The 22,041-nt window shown below is 40.0% G+C and overlaps 2 protein-coding genes across 3 annotated transcripts in view; one reads left to right on the forward strand and one right to left on the reverse strand.

Moving 5' to 3' along the window:
* LOC124605306 (allantoinase) overlaps positions 1–22,041 on the reverse strand; it is a 235,407-nt gene that overhangs the window by 162,629 nt on the left and 50,737 nt on the right. The window lies entirely within an intron of this gene.
* Positions 1–22,041, forward strand: part of LOC124605307 — a 925,143-nt gene that overhangs the window by 41,248 nt on the left and 861,854 nt on the right. The gene's annotated exons all lie outside the window — the stretch shown is intronic.

The raw sequence follows: 22,041 nt of genomic DNA on the forward strand, positions 1-22,041 counted from the left end.
TAAGTCCCATGGTGCTCAGAGCCATTTGAAGCAGCTTAAGTGATAGTGACGAACAAGGTGTCAACAGATAGCCCTTGAACAGAGCTACCTGAAACCAGCTTCACAATTTTAGTCACAGCAATACGATTTCGGTTAAAAGTTAGAATGTTGATTATTAGTCTTGAAAACGCTTTAAGTACAAAATAGTTTGCAGAACAATAGCGGTAGCGGTATAGGCTTATTAGATAACAGAGTACGACAGCTGCCTGTTGATATATAATTCTCATTGGGTTTAAAATAGTTAATAGCAAAGAATACAAAATGTAATAATTTCTCTGAATAAGATGGCAATAACCAAGAAAAGTAAATACGCTACGTGATCAGAAGTATCCGGACACCCCCCAAAAACATACGTTTTTCATATTACGTGCATCGTGCTGCCACCTACTGCCAGGTACTCTATATCAACGACCTCAGTAGTCATTAGACACCCCGAGCGAGCAGAATGGAGTGCTCCACGGAAATCACGGATTTCGAAAGTGGTCATGTGATTGGGTGTCACTTGTGTCATACGTCTGCATTCGAGATTTCCACACTCCTAAACATTCCTAAGTCCACTGTTCCCGATGTGACAGTGAAGTGGACACGTGAGGGGACATGTACAGCACAAATGCGTACAGGCTGACCTCGTCTGTTGACTGACAGAGACCACCGACAGTTGAAGAGGGTCGTAATGTGTAATAGGCAGACTTCTATCCAGACCATCACACGAATTCCAAACTGCATAGAGATCCACTACATGTACTATGAAAGTTAGGCAGGAGGTGAGGAAACGTGGATTTTATGGTCGAGTGGCTGCTCATAAACCACACATCACGCCGGTAAATGCCAAACGATGCCTCGCTTGGTTTAAGGAGCGTAAACATTGGACGATCGAACAGTGGAAAAACTTTGTGTGGAGTGACGAATCACGGTATACAATGTGGTGATCCGATGGCACGGTGCGGGTATAGCGAATGCCCAGTGAACGTCATCTGCCAGCATATGTAGTGTCAACAGTAAAATTCGGAGGCGGTAGTGTTATGGTGTGGTCGTGTATTTCATGGAGGGGGCTTGCACCCCTTGTTATTTTTGCATGGCGATATCACAGCATAGGCCTAAATTGATGTTTTAAACACCCTCGTGCTTCTCACTATTGAAGAGCAATCCGGGGATAGCGATTGCATCTTTCAGTACGATAGAGCACCTGTTCATAATGCACGGCTTGTGTCGGAGTGGTTACACGACAATAACATCCCTGTAATGGACTGGCCTGCACGGAGTCCTGACCTGAATCCTATAGAACAACTCTGGGATGTTTTGGAAAGCCGACTTCGTACCAGGCCTCATCGACCGACATCGATTCCTCTCCTCAGTGCAGTACTCCGTGAAGAATGGGCTGCCATTCGCCAAGAGACCTTCCAGCACTTGATTGATGCCTACGAGAGTGGAAGCTGTCATCAAGGCTAAAGGCGGGCCAATACCATATGGAGTTTCAGCATTACCGATGGAGGGCTCCACGAACTTGTAAGTAATTTTCAGCCAAGTTTCCGGATACTTTTGATCAAACAGTGTATCTCAAAAAAATTTTAATACCACCACTGAAAACCTTGAGAAATTTGACTCCTAATTCGTGTGTAATACTTATAATAATGATTATTTTAATGTAAGTTTTATTGATTATAAAGTTCATTTGTAAGCAATGGATGACATTCTGTAAGATTTACTGATCAATATTTCACACCTCAAAGGAATAAGTACGCGAGTGCGAGTCATCTAAAGAGTTTAGATACGTACTGTTAATAGTAATGACAGCAGTATGCGTGATTTTGCAACAACAGATCGAGGCTGTTAAGGAACAGCGGTCATGTTGTTCTGGGTCAGTTGGTTGTACGAGCTCACTGAGTCGCACAGTGTGCGACTGAACAGCATATCAGTCGCGATTATGAAATTTTTTGGATATTGTAGGAATTCTGCGGGAGTTTGGGAAGTTATACAAGTTTTGACAGCCACGTTTTTGGACTCTGGACAGCAGTGTAATCTTAATGATTTGTAAAATTTCTACTTGGGCTCGTGAACTTTTGCTCTGTGCAGCAGCATGGTTTTTAGATACTTGTAAAATTTCTTCATAGGTTGCAAAATTTCCCACAATCGATTTTTCGAACTTTTAGCTTCGAACACCAATGTAATGTGCCGGGCTTAGAACATTCTTGATCGAGTTCATGGATAAGTCACTCATTGCACTCGCAGTTTTAAGCAAGGACTAAATAAACATTTTAATTACCATACAGTAGCCAGCTTGTGTTGAGGACATTTATCTATTTCGCCATCCATAATTACGCATGTAATTTAGTTAATTTATAGAACATTAACAGAACAATAACAGGATAATATGACATATGTGTGATCGTGCTCTAGGCATAAAAGATAGGCCACGCGCTTTATCAGCCACTTTTACACGAAGTGAGTGAAAAATAGTGAGAATAGTAGATCGCGTAACTGTTTAGCGGGGCGGGATGTAACGCATTTTTTTCTTCTAGAGGGTGACGGATGACAAGTGCCCTCTCCTGTCCCTCTCTGGACACGCTATTGGAATGAGAGCCCTAGTGAAAGAGATTTGTCATTTCTTCACACATACTCAGGAATAGGAATGCCTGTGAACTAGTGAAATACAGACACGAGTCTCCCAAGCCGGTACACAGTTTTAATTCATCAAATAGTCACCAAATACTCGGCATGAATCAAAAACATTTCGTTTCTCTTCCACGATAGATTTGACTGCGGGCTTGTCATTGGTACAAATGAATTCTCGGTTAAAATTCAACCGTACAGGAGGCTATGAATTCCTGTGTGGAAAATACCATTGCTTGGACATTAATTTCTCGAGTAACTCTGCGTGAAATACTGGATTTTTTTCACTGGTACGCAACATTATACATGACAGGATATTTTCTTTCCTTCCAGTGTAGCTAAATATTGTGAGGTAGTAATTAACAGAATATGCTACCCACCTCTGTGTTGTCTGCTTTGTCCATTTTTATGTTTGTAATTTTTTAAATTTTTTACTGCCCAGCTTTTAAGTGTAGCTCTGATATTTCCAGTCTTTTTCCTCACACTTCAGCGGGTTTTTAGTCAGCGAACAAAATTTTCCTCGTGCAGTCCAGACCAGTGGGCAGAATATTTAAATTTAGCTCCACAGTGTTTAAATGTTCAGCAGAGTCATTTTACGCTCTTGCGGGTAAAAGGATTCTTCCAATGGAATACGCTTACAGTGTATTAAGTTTTTAGCAGCTGCAACTCACTGTCTATTTTCCGAGATGATATCCAAAGTCCTCTTTTTCCGCATTAAATGAGTAATATTTTACTTTACACTACTCACAACGTGGAGCTGCGACAAATAATAAAGACTGTAATACGTGTGGCCACACGTCTCTAGGTACGTCCCAGCACTGAGATCACTGCGCAGTGGTGTCCGTGTGCATAGCATACGTTCCTTCTGTCGATTATGTCGCTTCAGCAAAAGTCTGGAAGAGGCAAGAAGCATCTATTTTTATTTGTGTATTTATTTTTTTACGTTCTGGACGGAATCATGGGAAACGAGAGCGATGAAAGACTTTCAAACGGGTAACATTTGAGAAATGTTAATGAGAGATTAATTATAGGAAAAATGCACTTTAAATTTGTTTACACCATAACCGGTTTAAATCAATGATCCTCATCACTTGATGGCGTTATTTGAATCTACATACTGCAGCACGTCAGCATTTAATCAGAGGCGACAGTAAGTGTAAATATTCAAGCACCACATTGTAGAAGAAGCAGAAAATACAACAAATCGTTAACACTCAGTAATTATATCAAGTAAGGTTAACTGCAGTGTTCTCCGTGTGGCACTGTATAAATTTCATGGGGATGTGTGTAAGATTTTATCTTTACTTTGCGCTACCCGCGTATTAATCTTAGCACATCTTGAGGGCTTTAGGTATGATGACATTACTATACTGACACTTTAGTATAAAATGAGGCACAACTATAAAATTTTCTGCAATTTCTGAGACAGACGTATATGATAAGTTACTGTTGTGAGACGGAGGAAGAATAAATCATATTCTTAACTGAATGAGGTCAGTTGCTGTATCTGTTGTGCTCTTCAGTTGAGAGACTGGTCTAATGGAGCTCTCCGTGCTACCCTATCCTGTGCAAGATTCTCCACCTCCAAGTACCTATTGCAACCTACATCCTTCTGAATCTGCTTAATGTATTCATCTCTTGGTCTCCCTCTATGATTTTTACCCTCCACGCTGCCCTCCAATACTAAATTGGTGATCCCTTGATGCCTCAGAAAATGTCCTACCAACCGATCCCTTCTTCTAGTCAAGTTGTGCCACAAACTCCTCTTCTCCTCAATTCTGTTCAGTACCTTCTCATTAGTTACGTGATATTTCCAGCTAACCTCGAGCATTCTTCTGTAGTACCACATTTCGAAAGCTTCTATTCTCTTCTTGTCTAAACTATTTATCGTCCATGTTTCACTTCCATACATGGCTACACTCCATACAAATACTTTCAGAAAAGATTTCCTGACAGTTAAATCTATACTCGATGTTAACAAATTTCTTTTCTTCAGAAATGCTTTCCTTGCCATAGTCAGTCTACATTTTATATCCTCTCTACTTAGACCATCATCAGTTATTTTGCAATCCCAAATAGCAAAACTCATTACTGCTTTAAGCGTCGCATTTCCCAATATAACTCCCTCAGAATCACCCGACGTAATTCGACTACATTCCATTATCCTCGTTTTGCTTTTGTTGACGTTCATCTTATAGCCTCCATTCAAGACACTGTCCATTCCGTTCAGCTGCGCTTCCAGATCCTTTGCTGCCTCTGACAGAATTACAACGTCATCAGCGGACCTCAAAGATTTTATTTCTTCTCCATGGATTTGAATTCCTACTCCGAATTTTTCTTTTGTTTCCTTTACTGCTTGCTCAATATACATACAGATTGAATAACATCGGGGATAGGCTACAACCCTGTCTCACTCCCTTCCCAACCACTGCTTCCCTTTCATGCCCCTCGACTCTTATAACTGCCTTCTGGTTTCTGTACAAATTGTAAATAGCCTTTCGCTCCCTGTATTTTACCCCTGCCACCTTCAGAATTTGAAAGAGAGTATTCCAGTCAACGTTGTCAAAAGCTTTATCTGAGTCTACAAATGCTAGAAACGTAGGTTTGCCTTTTCTTAATCTATATTATAAGATAAATCGTAGGGTCAGTATTGCCTGACGGGTTCTAACATTTCTACGGGATCCAAACTATCTTCCCCGAGGTCGACTTCTACCAGTTTTTCCATTCGTCTGTAAAGAATTCGTGTCAGTATTTTGCTACTCTGATTTCTTAAACTGATTGTTCGGTAATTGTCACACCTGTCAATACCTGCTTTCTTTGGAATTGGATTTATTATATTCTTCTTGAAGTCTGAGTGTATTTCCCTGTCTCATACATCTTCCTCACCAGGTGGTAGAGTTTTGTCATGGCTGGCTCTCCCAAGGCTATAAGTGGTTCTAATGGAATGTTGTCTACTCCCGGGGCCTTGTTTCGACTTAGATCTTTCACTGTTCTGTCAAATTCTTCACGCAGTATCATATCACCCACTTCATCTTCATCTACGTCCTCTTCAACTTCCTTAACATTGCCCTCAAGTACATCGCCCTTGTATAGAACCTCTATATACTCGTTCCACCTTTCAGCTTTCCCTTCTTTGCTTAGAACTAGTTTTCCACCTGAGCTCCTGATATTCGTACAAGTAGTTCTCTTTTCTGCCATGGTCTCTTTAATTTTCCTATAGGCAATATTTATCTTACCTATAGTGATATATGCCTCTACATCCTCACATTTGTCCTCTAGCCATCCCTTCTTAGCCATTTTGCTCTTCCTGTCGATCTCGTCTTTCACACGTGCTTCATTTACTGCGTTTTTCTATTTTCGCCTTTCATCAATTAAATACAACATCTCTTCTGTTACCCTCGTCGTTTTACTTACTTGATCCTCTGTTTCGTTCACTATTTCATCTTTCAAAGCTACCCGTTATTCTTCTAGTGTATTTCTTTCCCCAGTTTTTGTCAATTTTTCCTTAATGCTCACTATGAAACTCTCTACAACCTCTGTTTCTTTCAGTTTATCCAGGTTCCATCTCCTTAAATTCCCACCTGAGTATCTAATGAATCTGATACTTAACTTTTATGCTATTAATTTCGTACCTGTTTGTGTCTCCTGCCATATTACAGTAATGCCGTCTTCTTTATGTACTAGGCACTGCGTCTGTTTTAAGTAGTCAAACCTATTTCAAACAGCTGAAGTTTATATTTTCACTTAATCCTACTCTCTGATCCATATCTCACAGTAATTCTGCTTTAGTTTTCCTTCCTTAAGTCCCATTCCTTTCCTTTATAGTTTTTGAATACTGTCCATGTTTTATAGAGTTGATAGGTTCGTTATTAATGCTCTTCTACGCGGAAATTCGACACCGGTATTGTCCATTACGGTTACGGTAACTGAATCAATAGTGGTTTGTCGTTGTAGTGCTATAGATCTGCTTTTTCACTTACTTGCTTCTCAGTTATATGTCTTTTGGGAGCCAATTTTGTGTAGTGCTGCTGGGCTGCGGGTTGAATATTTTCTGTCGTTTTTTCTGCCTTGCGACTCGGTGCCTCCCGTTTGCTTGTGAGTGGCTCCTCGCTTGATTGACACAAGCAGACGAAGTTGCTAACCATCCCAAGTTAAATCGTCTGCAGCATCTGTCTCATTTATTCTATCAGGCATGAGGCATAGTTGGCTTGCCGAACATAAACTTTTCCAGATATCATGGTAACTACACTTGGCAAACGGAGACAGAGAATGAATTAGAAAATTTATTAACAAATGAATATACACTGATGAGCCTTCTTAATAGCTTGTTTGTCGATCTTTGGAACAAAGTACACAGCTCGTTCTGTGTATCAGGGATCGGACAGTTTGTTGGTAGGTTTGTGGACGTATGTAGCATTAGATTTCTACACACACGTCATGCAATATTCGCGTAAATAACGAGCCTCTAATTTGCGCAAACGGTCATGGCACTCGATAGCGACACAGATGAGTTCCATAGAATTTACATCAGGCGAATTTTGTCGCCGAGACATCAATGTGAGTTAACTATAATGATCCTCAAACCACTGCAGGACGTTTCTCGTTCCGAGACACGGACAGTTGATGTGGTGAAACATAACATCGCCGTCGGGGCAGACATCAGGCATGAAGGGATGCAGGTGGTTCGCAGCAGTCAGCGTGTCTCGATTACTACCACGGGTCCCACGCAAGCGCAGAAGAAAGTCTCCCATAGCGTAATACTGCTCCCACCAGCCTGCGTTCTCGGCGCGCTGCACGTTTCTAGCCGCCGTTCACCTCGATCACTGCGTATGTGGAGACGGCCTTCGACCTACGGTAGCAAAAATGTGATTCACCCGAAGACCCGACACGTTTCCATTGTTCCATGGTGGAATCCAGATGGACTTGCGCTCACTGCAATGGTAATTGACGATATCGTAGGGTCAATATGTGAATAAGTGGGGGTGGTCTGCTGCGGAAATCCATGTCCAACAATGTACGATGAACTGTGTGCTCCGAAACACTTGTGCGTGCACCAGCATTGTGCTCTTTCGGCATAGGTGCTACGGATCACCGTCTATTCTACGTTACAGAGCAGACAAGCCTCAGAACCCCACGTTCTGTGAAGAGTCATGGACGTCCAACCATTTAGCGCCTATTCGTAGTTCCACTGTCGTTCTACCTCTTTCCGTAGATGCTCATGACATAACACATTCGACCAACTTCGCTGTTTTCGAGATACTCTTTCACAGACCCTGTTCAATAATAATCTTCCCTCTGTCAAAATCGTTTATCTCAACGCATGTACCCATTTGCAGCCCTTATCTTCGCTACTTTGATCCCCCGTCCCTGTCTACTCCGCTTACATGCTTTTGTTACCTCGTCACGTGCCCGCAACTCCACCAGGTGGCATCCAACGTCGTAGTGGGCAGTAGTCGTAGTGTTTTGGCTGATCAGTGTATTTATGAAAACCATTTGATTGTTAATTCACTTTTCTTTTGTAGCCTCTTATAGTAAAATCCATGGTTAATTTCACCCATTGACAAGTACAGACGATCTTTTTTCTCTGTGGAATATGTAAGTAAAAATTTTGCTTGAAGATTAAGTTTTGTTTTATAACATATAAGTTATTTACTATTTTTGCGCTACTGACATATCCATGCGATTTGATATGTTATTTGAAACTTGTTGCCTCATCTTTGGAAACTATGTATGTTGATATGTAAACAAAAATGTGGGTGGGATTATATTGTGATATCAAACACAAAAGAGGCCAACAAAGTTCGCCGGTCTTAGCAAAAAGCTACATACATTTTTCTGCAACTCTGTTTAGCAAGAAGCTACATATATTCTTCTATAACTGTATATATTCCTCCAAAATGTAGCAAATGGGAACTCAGAAAGCACCATGGCTCCCAAAGATACGCGTTTTTGGTGTTTTGACTTCACAACAAGGAGTGTTACATAATAACTGAAGCCCTGATGATTAAGTTTTGGCCGGCTGGAATAGCCGAGCTGTTCTAGGCGCTTCAGTCTGGAACCGCGCGACCGATACGGTTGCAGGTTCGAATCCTGCCTCGGCCATGGATGTGTGTGATGTCCTTAGGTTAGTTAGGTTTAAGTAGTTCTAAGTTCTAGGGGACTGATGACCCCAGATGTTAAGTCCCATAGTGCTCAGAGCCATTTGAACCATTAAGTTTTGACTTTCAAATATACATTGGCAAAAACGCCATTGAAAAGGTAGTACACGGATTTTATTATGAAGTTTTCAAATCTTATTTAGACTAAAGTACCGTCAGCTGTTGGGCGTATGTATTATGTGCTAACAGTTTATACAAACCTGGAATCGAATCTGAATTCGTTGATTTCCAGCCTCAACTGTTGGCCGTGCTTTGAACTCTTCATGGAACTATTCACAAATAACAGAAACAAAAGCATAATTATGACGGAATCTTTGTATTGATCGCATGACCCTACAAAATAAGACTTGCGGAAATATTTGCGCAGTACAGAAGAATAAAACTCAGCGAGTGAAATGATGCAGACTGACAAGATGAAATCTAATCGAGTGCCTCAAAGTGTGAACATAACGTGATAGAAAAGTGAAAGGCGGTTAAAGACTGACACTGAAAACTATGACGTAATTTTATACAACGTAAGTAAGAAGTATGTTTGATTTTATCGGTCGGTTCAAGGCGATACAACAGATATGGAAGTACTTGGCAGAATGACAAACAAGACGCATTTGCTGCATATAGATAACTTAGTCGCTATCGTCATTATATCACGTGAAGGACAAACATCAGTCTACATATTGACACTTACGTGTGTAACTTCGGTGCTGTTGAGACATATTTACGTAATCTTTCATGTGAACGAACATTAGCGCTGATACAAAACACCGAAAGGACGATAACTTTACACACTATGTTTTAGAATGGGAAGAGTATTAAAGTTGTTGACGGTGTGCTAAGTATGGGAGCAATATTTGCTGTGGCGGACAAGGATGGGAAAGGCAGTCGGCTGTGGTCGTTTCTAGGAGTCATCCCACCATTTCTCTCAATCGATTCAGGTAAACGACAGCAAATGTGGCGATTGAACACTGTTACTCCTGGGGAGAAGTGAAATGTTTTAACAACTGTGCCTTTTCATTATGTTTACTGTTTTATCTGCTAGGAAGGTAGTCTGTGGAGAGAGCACAAGGACAGTGCTTTCCTGAACTGGACTACGAGGGCGTGCCAACGTGAGCAGGTGCGGCGAACGTCTTTACAGGTATTTACATTTCATTTCGACGTTAAGTGCAGATTTCAGAAGAGGTACTGGAGTCCCTATTGAAGGCGTGTTCCTTAGTTACTCACAGCCCCAGTTTTACGTACTGGAGTTATGTATTATTGAAACCTCTACGTTTTCATTGAATATTAATCAGTAGGCGAAACTGGACATAGGTAAAAGTACAAATCTCTAAGGACAAACGGCGAATTTACATTTACTGTCACCACCATGATTAAAATATTCCATTACTTCCCTAACATATATGAAATAATTCCTAGGTGGTTCCTTCAGTATCAGCACAGATATTCTATATAAATCTTCGATACTTAAAATATTCCATTACTTCCCTAACATATCTGAAATAATTCCTAGGTGGGTCCTTAAGTATCAGCACAGATATTCCATATAAATCTTCGATACTTAAAAAAATACTAACAACGGGATTAAAAACCAAAAAAGTTTTACCTTTTTCAGCAGAACGAACTAAAGAGTAATTGAGATACTGCCAAGATATCACGCAGGTGACACTGAAAAACTTCCCATAAGGCAAAAGCAGGCGCATCTGCAGATGGCGTAGGGTGAATAGTTACTTCGAACAGACTAATGTCGCGCCTCCAGCTCCAGTGAAGGTGTCAGATCAACGGAGATTGCTACATTAATAATTCTCTTTCAGTGATTTTACAGTCAGCGTAAATTGTCCATAAAATCAAAAATAGTCTTAGAGAGTTTTCAGCTTCACAAAAGATAATTGCAAACGAATGGCCAAAAATGAAGCAATATCTACATATCTCTCTGCAGACTTGTTTGAAATCAAGTAACAATGTCAATATAGAACTGATTAAATTACAGAATGTTGTAGAGAAAACAAAAGAAAAGTACTTGAAGCCAGAGGGAAAGAAGAGGAAGTCATGGATAACGGATGAGATACTGAGTCTAATGGAAGTAAGGAGACTAAATAAGGGAAACCCAACGGAATGCAGTGAGATAAATAAGAATATAAGAAGAAAAATAAGGGAGACACAAGAGTCCACAGCTAGTGGTCGTGCGGTAGCGTTCTCGCTTCCCGCGCCCGGGTTCCCGGGTTCGATTCCCGGCGGGGTCAGGGATTTTCTCTGCCTCGTGATGACTGCGTGTTGTGTGATGTCCTTAGGTTAGTTAGGTTTAAGTAGTTCTAAGTTCTAGGGGACTGATGACCATTGCTGTTAAGTCCCATAGTGCTCAGAGCCATTTGAACCATTTTTGAGACACAAGAAAATGAAAAAGTGGAGCAATGCGAGGAAATCAAGTGTCATCAATGTAAATATGATAGTTTCAACGTACACAAGAAAGTCAAAGAAATAACAGGGAATATATAGGAAGAGCATCAGTGAAAAACTGGTGGATGAAGCAGGGAACTTAGAAGACAAGAAAAAGGCATGGGAAAATATATAGAAAGTTTATTTCATGACACTAGATATGCTTTTAATTCAAGCACAAATAAAATATGTGGCACAGATATACTAGAAGGTGAGGTTCAAGTAGCCATTAGTCAGATGAAGGACAGAGCGTCTGTGAGATCAAATAAAGTAGAAGCAGAGTTCTTAAAACTGATAGATGAAAATCATGTAAAATGGTTAACTAAAGTTTTCAGACAAATGTATGTATCTGGAAACATTCCAGTGGAGTTGGTGAAATCAGAGTTCATTATTCTGCCCAAAAAGCCAAATGCAAAACACCGCGGAGATTATCGTACGACGAACTTAATGAGCCATATCTTGAAATTATTTTTGAGGGTGATACATAGAAGAATATAAGGACTACGTGAGGAACAGATTGGGTTTCTTAATGCCGTAGGTACGAAGAATCCTTGTTCAGTGTACAAGTATTGTTCCAGAGTTGTAGAGACGTAAATAAATGTATTTGCTTGCCTAATAGATTACCAGAAGGTTTTTGATAGAGTAAAACACGACAAATTGATGAAGATTTTGAGAAATATTGGAATGTAGGAAATAGATCTGCGAATCATCAAGAACATGTACTGGAATGAAATAACGTTATTGCGTATTGATGGAGAACACACTGAAGCATTCAAAATTCTCATGGAGTAAGACAGGGATGCCACCCATACTAATTAATATGTACTTTAGAGAATCCATGGAATAAATAGAAGAAGGAATTCTGATAAATGGACTAAGATTAAACAACATTCGATATGCTGATGATGTTATTGTATTTGATGACACTATTCAAGCGTTACAATTATTAATGGATAGAATAGTAAAAGTTAGCAGTCAGCATAGGGCTTAAATATACACCACAAAGACAAACATCATGGTCGTAAGTAAGAAAAATATTACAGGCGTAAACTTAGTCATAAACCAATAGAAAGGGTAAAACAATATATATACCTTGGAATCATAATAAATAAAAATTATGATAACCCACAAGAAATCAAGATTCGCATTGGGAAAACAAGAGGTGTTTTTCAGAAAATAAGTGCTGTCTTAGAAGCCCTAACCGAACTCTAAGAACGAAAATCAGACTATTACACTGCTACTTATATTTTGCCTCCTATGAGGGGTAGAGACATGGATCTTAAATAAATATACAGAGAAGAAGCTGGAGGCCTTTGGATTGTGGCTTTATAGGAGGATCTTGAGAATACCTTGGACCCAGAGAATGACAAACGTAGAAGTTTTGAGAAGAATGAACACAAAACCTAAATTAATCAAGATAGTGAAATGCCGAAAGTTGCAATAGTTAGGATATATCATGCGTAATACGAATGTATATGATTGGCTACAAAACAACAGTTCAAGTGAAAATCAACAGCAAAAGAAGACAAATATCTTGGTTTGACAACCTTAGATGCTGGTTCAGTATGTCAGGACTATTCCGTGTTCCTACCAACAAGAGAAGAATAGCCATCATGTTCGCCAACATCCGAACCGCATAGGCACCGAAAGAAGAAGACATCTACATGAATACTCTGCAGTTCTAGCTTAATTTGCTGGCAGAGGGTTCTGCGAACCGCTTTCAGACCATTTCTCTGCCGTTCCACACAGCTGGTGGGAAAAATGAACACTTAAATCTTTCTGTACGAGCTCTGATTTTTCTTGTTTATTATGATGATCATTTCTCCCTATGTAGGTCAGTGACAGTAAAATGTTATCGCATTCGGAGGAGAAAGTTACTGATTGAAATTGCGTGAAAAGATCTTGCCGCAACGAAAAGCACCTTTGTTTTAACGACTGCCATCTCAACTCGCTTATCACATCTGTGACACTGACTCTACCAGTATTTTACTTTAATACGAAACGAGCTGACCTTCGTTGAACTTTTTCTGTGTTCTCGGTCATTTTCATCTGGTAAGAATCTCACACAGCACATCTACTCTAGCAGAGAACGAACACATGTAGTGTAGGCGGTCTACTTAGGAGATCTGTTCCATCTTCTGCGTGTTCTGCCAGTTCTTTTGTTTACCTTTTCCACAACATTATCTATGTGATCGTTCCAATTTAAGTTTTACCTAGTTGCAATTCCTAGGTATTTAGATGAACTAACAGCCTTTAGATTTGTGTGATTTATAGTCGTAATCGAAATTTAATGGATTTCTTTTGGAACTAATGTGGATGACCTCGCATTTTTCCTTATTGAGAGACAATTGCCACTTTTCGCACCATTCAGATATCGTGTCTAAGTCATTCTGCAATTGGTCTTGATCTCCTGATGACTTTACTAGACGGTAAATGACAGCATTCTCTGCAAACAGTTTAAGAGGGCTGCTCGGAAGAGGGCCTGTAACACTTCCTTGGGGAACGCCTCATATAACTTCTGTTTTACTACGAACTGTAACATTTCCGAGAGGAAATCACGGATCCAGTCGCCCAATCGAAGCGATACTCCATAGGCTCGCAGTTTGATTAGCAGTCTTTTTGTGAGGAACAGTGTCAAAACCCTTCTGGAAATCTAGAAATATGGGCTCAATCTGAGATCCCCAGTCGATAGCACAAATTACTTCACGCCAATAAAGAGCTAGTTATGTTTCACAACAACGGTATTTTCTGAATCCGTGACTGTGTGTCAATAGACTGTTGCGTTTGAGATAATTCATAATGTTTGTACACAGTATATGTTCCAAATATCTAATGATATGGGCCTGTAATTCAGAAGATTACTCATATTTCCTTTCTTGGGCATTGTTGTGACTTGTGCAGCTTTCCGATCTTCTGGTACGAAACTTTCATCTAGAAAGTGGTTGCATGTGATTGCTAAGTATGGGTCTGTTGCATCAGAATACTCTGAAAGGAACATTATTGGTACGCTGTCTGGACCAGAAGACTTGACTTTATTAAATGCTTTAAGCCACTTCTAAGTTACTCGTGTTGGCAGTTGTTCTAGATTCAAATGCTAGAATATTTACTACTTTTTCTTTTGTGAAGGAATTTCTGAAAAAAAGTGTTCAATGACTCCGTTTTTTGTGGTCCCGTCATCGGTAATACTACCACTGGTATTGTGCAGCGACTGTGCTTTGCCGCAGGTGTACTTTATATACGACCAGAATCTCTTTGGATATTCTGCCAGATTTCGAGACAGAGTTCCTTTGTGGAAGCCATTAAAAGCATGTCGCACTGAAGTCAGCACCAAGTTTCGAGCTTCAGTAAAGCATCGCCTATCTTAGAGATTTTGTGCCCTTCTAAATTTGCCATGTTTTCTTTGTGGCTTCTGCAATAGTATTCTCTCCTGCTTTGTGTATTATTGGGATCAACACCATCTTTTATTAATTTACTTGGTACGAATCTCTCAATTGCCTCAGATACTATTTCTTTGAATCGAAACCAATCTTGTCTACACTTACGTAGTTAGTTGGGAAGGAAGCTACCTCGTCGAACGACGAAAGTGAATATTTATCTGTTTTTTTTAACCAGATATTCAAAATAATTTTCATGCATTTTTCCGTCTTAGTTGCACATTTTAAATTAGATTACACCTTTAGATCACTCTGGATCTTCTTCAGATCCAACTAGTTGTGTCAGCAACCCGTCTTGTCTACTCAGAACCACATACCAGAGTATATTTTGCGTTTACTTTTGGCGGATTTGAATGTTGAGGTGGTCAGTCTCGGTACAACGATCTTGTGGTCAATAAGCCCTGTATCCGTTACGATACTCCCTATTTACGCAGGATTATTTATTGCTAAGGAGTCGTGACTCATAAATGAATTTTGAGGTGACCTGGAATATTCAAAACAAATTACAAATATGCAGATTTAGTTACGTCCGAATGAGAGCCAAACAAAAGTTTCCGCCTCAATTTATTCACTGTGCGGCACTGGTGGACCTAAAATCATTTGCTTGCGTTAAGTCCATAGAATATTGACGAAGAATGAAATATTGGCGCCAAAGCCATGTTATCTGTGAAGCTTTACGCTTGAGAACGTCGTGGCTGAGCACCGTTCCAAGCATCTTTTACGATGCTGTGAAGTTCGTAAATAAGCTATTAACATTTTAACGTTATTGGCTCTTTGTAACCCCTTTAGAAACCCCCGGTTCTGCATCCCGTCCGGCCGATCTAATATTGTGCCCACTACATACGCTTTTCCCCCTGTACAATGAACTTCTCATCGACGGACGTTAAATTACCATCTTTATTCCTTTTTTCGTGGAGATGAAATTTGGTCGTATGGAACGTGAATGTCAGGTTTGTTTATCTGTGGTTTAAGGAAATAAGAAGCACTGTAGAAATTTAATCGTACAAGCGGGAAGACAATATAGTTTCTTTGACGGAAAAAAAATGAATTTGTAAAAATATTATAGGAAAGCCCAGATGCAAGAGAAAGCTGACTCTTCAGTCTGTCATATGTCAGAGAAATCCGAAAACAACAATCTAATGGTGGTAGCTCTGTAAATATTGGTGGCCAAATAATGGCATTCCACGGCTACTCCACCAACTGTTAGTGCGGTTGACATTTTGTTTCACGCATATAATGTTTGTGGATGGATGACTTCCATCGCGGCTGAAGTACATAGAATTTCGTACTACGAACGTAACGCCCTCTTATTATGCAATTAACTAACATAAAAATAAGTGCTCTATTTTCTGTTCTCTCAAAATAACAGAAGTTATGAGTGTACCAAAAGTCATCCAACATCACACTTCAATATTTGGTTCCACTTAACTATGCAGGTTGTCGGGCTACTATCGACGGCTATTACAAGTGTTATTGATTCTATCCATTTGTAAGAAGTATAAATAATTTTCATTAAATCAGTGAAAATTTCATATCCAGCAACACTAAAGCATTAGAAGTGGGTATAGGCTTTCTGCATACAATGTTCGACACATACCTGTTTGTGGAACACAAGCATCACGTGCTAGTATAGGTACATGAAATGTGTTCTACTTCGGGAAATGTAGATGACATATATAATTCTTTTTCAGTTCAAGTAACCATTTCTGTTACCTTTTGCAATACCAGTCATATTCTGCATAGACAGAAGACAATGGCTTTCGAGCGATATCAAACCCAACAGAATTTGAGAATCCGTCTAAACATTCAAAGTGAGAAATGAAAATTAGAGATAAGACCAGGAATCCAAATTGGATTTTCTGTCTTTAATGAGCAGTCTCTTTAACCCTTAGGCTATAAAACATGCCTCCTGAAACGATCTAAACTCTCTTACTCAAACGTTCCCTTCGAATTTCCAAATTCTTATGTGGGTAGAGACACTCTGTTATATCTATATCGCACTGGGAAGAGCCCTCGATGAGGGCCTGGTGATGGTGCAGAGTAGTTCGTCTTTTGGAAAGAACGACATTTTATCCGTACAGAAGAGGACTGTGATTGTTGAAAGGTTTTTTTGGGCGGGGCGTCCGTTATGTTGAAAACGCATGGGTAGCATTACGTCCAGTGGAATGTCTTGATAAGACATATGCCACTGCTGAACTGGTCGCTAGAATAATTGGTCACTTATGTTCAAAAATTCTTGGTTATTGAAGAGTTTCAGGTGCGGCCCGTCATCAGGACATTAAAAAGAAAAGTCTTCATACAAAGCACGGAGGCACATATGTCTCCGTCAGCATCAATACCTACCCATTATCCGACCGGGGAAAAAAGACCTACAGCTGAACGTGGAATCCGAAGAACGTGTCGTTGCTGGTGACTCCTTACATCGTTGAGAGTTGAAGGCAACATTAAAGGCGAACAGAAAATTTCCATTCTCCGATCGGTATTCGATTTCACGACTTCTCAGTTTCAGGGCACGAGCTTTACAATTTATATATATTTCTACGCCGTTTTTCTTGTGCAGTTATGTGAAGATGTCACATGACATGTCTCAAATTCCATCGCTGAATTCTTTCCTCTTTTTTTTAATTACTGAAAGCGGTCAGTCACCTGCGTTGAAATACCGAACCACTAACACACAGCAAGTCTCCGTGGTCTAGCGGTTGCATCTTTGATTAGTAATCAAAATGTCCTCGGTACCCGATACGAACCCAGCCACCGCTTAAACTCTGAATAAAAATCGTTAGCTTTGGCGGCCGAAAACTACGGCAAAGGAAGTCACCATTATTCTGCCAACGGCCTTGTCAAAGAGAGCGGAAGAGCGAACAAAGATTCAGCGCACTCTCTTGCCCTTGGGGTGGGAAACTGCTCCTAAAGGTGGAAGAATCAGCAATGATCAATGGCGTGAGAACTCAGAAGACAATGGAAACCACTGGATTAAAGACACATAACGTGTATCAATAAGGCATGTAGCCTCAGTGTCAGGATGATCTCTCCGTTGGCAAAATATTCCGTAATAGTTCCCCATTCGTTTCTCCGGGAAGGGACTGCCAAGGTGACAACGAGAAAAAGATTGAATACCAAACGATAGGATAACGTTCTATAAGTCGGGGCGTGGAATGTCAGAAGTTTGAACGTGGTAGGGAATGTAGAAATTCTGAAAGAGAAATGCAAAGGCTCAGTCTATATGTAGTGAGGAACAGTGAAGTGAAATGCAAAGAAGACAAGGGTTTCTGGTCAGATGAATGTAGGGTAATATCAACAGCGTCAGGAGTGGTATATCGAGAGTAGTATTCGTTATGAACAGAAAGATAGGACAGAGAGTGCGTTACTGTGTACAGTTCAGGGATAGGGTTGATCTCATTAGAATAGACAGCAATCCAACACCAACAAAATATTTTAGGTATACACGCCGACATCGCAAGCATAAGATGAAGAGATAGAGAAAGTATATAACGATATTGAACGGGTAATTCAGTGCTTAATCGAAGATGAAAATATAATAGTCATGAGGGACTGGAATGCGGTTGTAGACGAAGGAGTAGAAGAAATGACTACAGAGATATGGGCTTTGTGTTAGGAATGACAGAAGAGAAATACTAACTGAGTTCTGCAGTAAATATCAGCTAGTAATAGCGAATACTCTGTTCAAGAATTACAACAGGAGGAGGTGGCGGTACGCCACATTACGTCATAAAAATGATATTGAATAACTTCGCAAATATAACAAAACTGACGTCGTAACGAAATAAATATTATCGCAGAAAAATAACAAAGACTGTAATCAATTAATATGATCTGCGAATGTAATTGCAATCTCTGTTCCTTTTGCAAAAGGATCGCTCTCTCTCTCTCTTCTCTTTTGTTTCTTCGTAGTGTAAGAAGACTTTTTGTGACGAGACACAGAAACGTGTAAGTTCCATGTAATATTTTCCCTAAATATAACCGAATCTAACTTAAAAGTGTTGTAAAATTTTATATATATCTACTCCTTTATTCATGAAGCGGCAATATCAATGTTTTTATGCAAATTTTCTAGGGGAACATTGGTGCAGAGGTCAGCGCTATTGTTCTGAATGATATCGGCCCAAAGTCGTAATAAATATCTTAATATTTGCTAATTTTGTCAAATAAAACTATGTGTAAATGTAGGAGAATTCTCTTGATTAGCGGTTCTTCCTTTGAAACAGTAAAAGTAATCGGTTTCTCCAGCATTGAATCATATTTGAGTAAAGTGATTTCAGTAAATTTTTTTGGATCCCCGCTTAACGGGAATTGCGAGAATCTCCTTAGCCTTGCACTTTCGTAAAAATAAACAATAACTATCAAAACTCAATCTCAATAACTAAACATACAGCCATATGTCTGAATCTTATGAGGTGCATTTTAATATAAAAACATCGTGTCGGGCGAACTGCGAGACGTTCCACACCTGAGTCACTGACGTAAATAATTTTCCAGTTGTGAAGTGGCCAGAATAACACTAACTCCAGCTACTCATAACATGTAAATACTAGTACATAAAAGAACCACCACAGAGGTACTTGGAAAAGCCTGGAAGACACAGGACAATTTCAGTTAGATTACATCACAGTCAGGTAGAGATTCCTAAATCAGATACTCGATTGTAAGGCGGACCTAGGAGCAGATAGAGACTCAAATCACAATTTAGTAGTGATCAAGACGGCTAAAGTTTAAGAGACTAGTGAGGAGGCATCAGTACGCAAATAAGTGGAATACGGAAGTATTAAGGAATTAAGAGTTACGCTTGAAATTAACAGTTACGCTTGAAGTTCTATAAGGATACATTCGGGAACATCTCAGCAGTTCAGTTGGAGAGGATTGGACAACTCTAGAAATGGCAGTCACAGAAGTTGGAAAGAAATACACAGGTACAATGAAGAAACCATGGGTAACAGAGGAAATACTTCAGTTGATCGACGAAAGAAGGAAGTACAAAAATGTTCAGGGAAATTCAGAAATAGGAATTATAAGCCGCTTAATAATAAAAAAAGTAGGAAGTGGAGGGAAACAAAGGCGAAATGACTGAATGAAAAATACGAAGAAATCGAAAATGAAATGTTTGTCGGAAGCACTGACTCAGCAAATAGAAAAGTCAAAGCAACCTTAGGTGACATTAGAAAAAAGGGCGGTAACATTAAGAGCGCAATGGGAAATCCCCTGCTAAATGCATAAGATGCAGTGGAGAGAGCGGATACGTGGAAAGAGTACACTGAAGGACGCTATGAGCGGGAAGACTTGTTTGATGTGGTAGAAGAAAAAACTGGAGTCGATAGGGAATAGGTAGGGGATCCAGTATTAGAATCAGAATTTAAAAGAGCATTGGAAGACTTAAGATCAAATAAAGCAGAATTTCTAAAATTACTGGGAAAGTGGCAAACAACACGATTATTCCCGTTGAAGTGCAGAATGCATAAGTCTGGCGATATACCATCCGACTTCCGGTGAAATATCCACACAGTTTCGAAGGCGGCAAGAGCTGAGAAGTCCGGAAATTATAGCACAATAATTTTGACAGCTCGTGCATCTAAGTTGCTGACAAGAAAAATGTACAGAAGAATGGCAACGAAAACTGAGGATGTGGTACATGACGATCAGTTTGACTTTAGGAAAGGTAAAGGCACCAGAGAATCAGTTCTGACGCTGTGGTTGATAATGGAAGCAAGACTAAAGAAGAATCAAACACGTTCATAGGACATATCGACCTGGAAAAAGTATTCGACAATTTCAAATGGTGCAAGACGCTCCAGATTCTGAGGAAAATAGGGATAAGCCACAGGGACAGGCGGGTAATATACAACATGTACAAGAGCCAAGAGGGAATAATAAGAGTGGATGAGCAAGAACGAAGTGCTCGGATTAAGAAGGGTGTAAGTTAGGGATGTAGTTTTTTAAGAGTGGATGAGCAAGAACGAAGCGCTCGGTTTAAATAGGGTGTAAGATAGGGATGTAGTCTTTGGCCCCTAGTGTTCAATCTATAGATCGAAGAACCAATGATGGAACCAAAAGAAAGGTTCCAGAGTGGAATTAGAATTCAAGGTGAATGGATATCAGTGATAAGATTCGCTCATACATTGCTATCCTGAGTGAAAGTGAAGAATAATTACAAGATCTGCTGAATGGAATGAACAATCTACATAGTAGGGAATTTGGACTGTGAGTAAATCAAAGAAAGACGAAAGTAATGAGAAGTAACAGAAATGAGAACAGCAAGAAACTTAACATTAGGATTGATGGTCACGAACTAGATGTAGTTAAGGAATTCTGCTACCTAAGCAGTAAAATAATTCATGACGGACAGAGCGAGGTGTACATCAAAAGCAGACTAGCAATGGCAAAAGGGGCATTCCTGGCAAAGACAAATCTACTAGTATCAAACATAGGCCGTAAGTTGAATAAGAAATTTTCGAGGATGTACGTTTAGAGTACAGAACTGCATGGCAGTGAGACACGGACTGTGGGAAAACCTCAACAGAAGAGAATCGAAGCATTTGAGATGTTGTGCTAGAGGCGAATGTTGAAAATTACGTAGACTGATAAGGTAAGGAATGGAGAGGTTCTGCGCAGAATCGGAGAGGAAAGAAATATATGTAGAATACTGAGAAGAAGTAGGGACAGAATGATAGGGCATTTATATATGTGAAGACAGTAACAGTTCTTGAAAGAACAAATACTGTAGATGACCGTACAGCTTTTCCCTGGAATAAATGATGACTATCTGAAACCTCAGCTGCCGACAGGTGTTGTTGATATACCTTGATGTGGACAGCTGAAAATGTGTGCCCCGACCGGGCAAGTGCCCATGGGCAAATGTCTATAAGGCACATTACATAGGTAGAATTGTGGACAGTTGGGAATGTAAGTCTCATGGGGAGCGTGCAAGGGATAAGTCCCTGCAGTCGCGCTATTCATCTGTGTCTTCGGTGGCTCAGATGGAAAAAAAAAAGTTGGATAGAGCGTCTGCCATGTAAGCAGGAGATCCCGGGTTCGAGTCCCGGTCGGGGCACACATTTTCAGTTGTCCACATCGAGGTATATCAACAACACCTGTCGGCAGCGGAGGGTTTCAGTTAGCCATGATAGAGCATCTGTTAAGACATCAGGGAATCAGGGAATGCCTCCCACGGTACTAGGTTGTAAATACGGTAGAGGAAGACAGGGATTGGAAATATATCCAGCAAATAATTGAGGACTTGAGGACTACGGTGCAAGTGCTACTCTGAGATGAAGAGGCTGTTCATCTTGTTTGCGTAATTCTTCCAGTTAGCTTATGTACTATACCGTAGCAGTTCTTTTTACATATAGTTCAAGATTCAT

Source organism: Schistocerca americana, chromosome 3 (assembly GCF_021461395.2).
Source record: "Schistocerca americana isolate TAMUIC-IGC-003095 chromosome 3, iqSchAmer2.1, whole genome shotgun sequence".
NCBI lineage: Eukaryota > Metazoa > Arthropoda > Insecta > Orthoptera > Acrididae > Schistocerca > Schistocerca americana.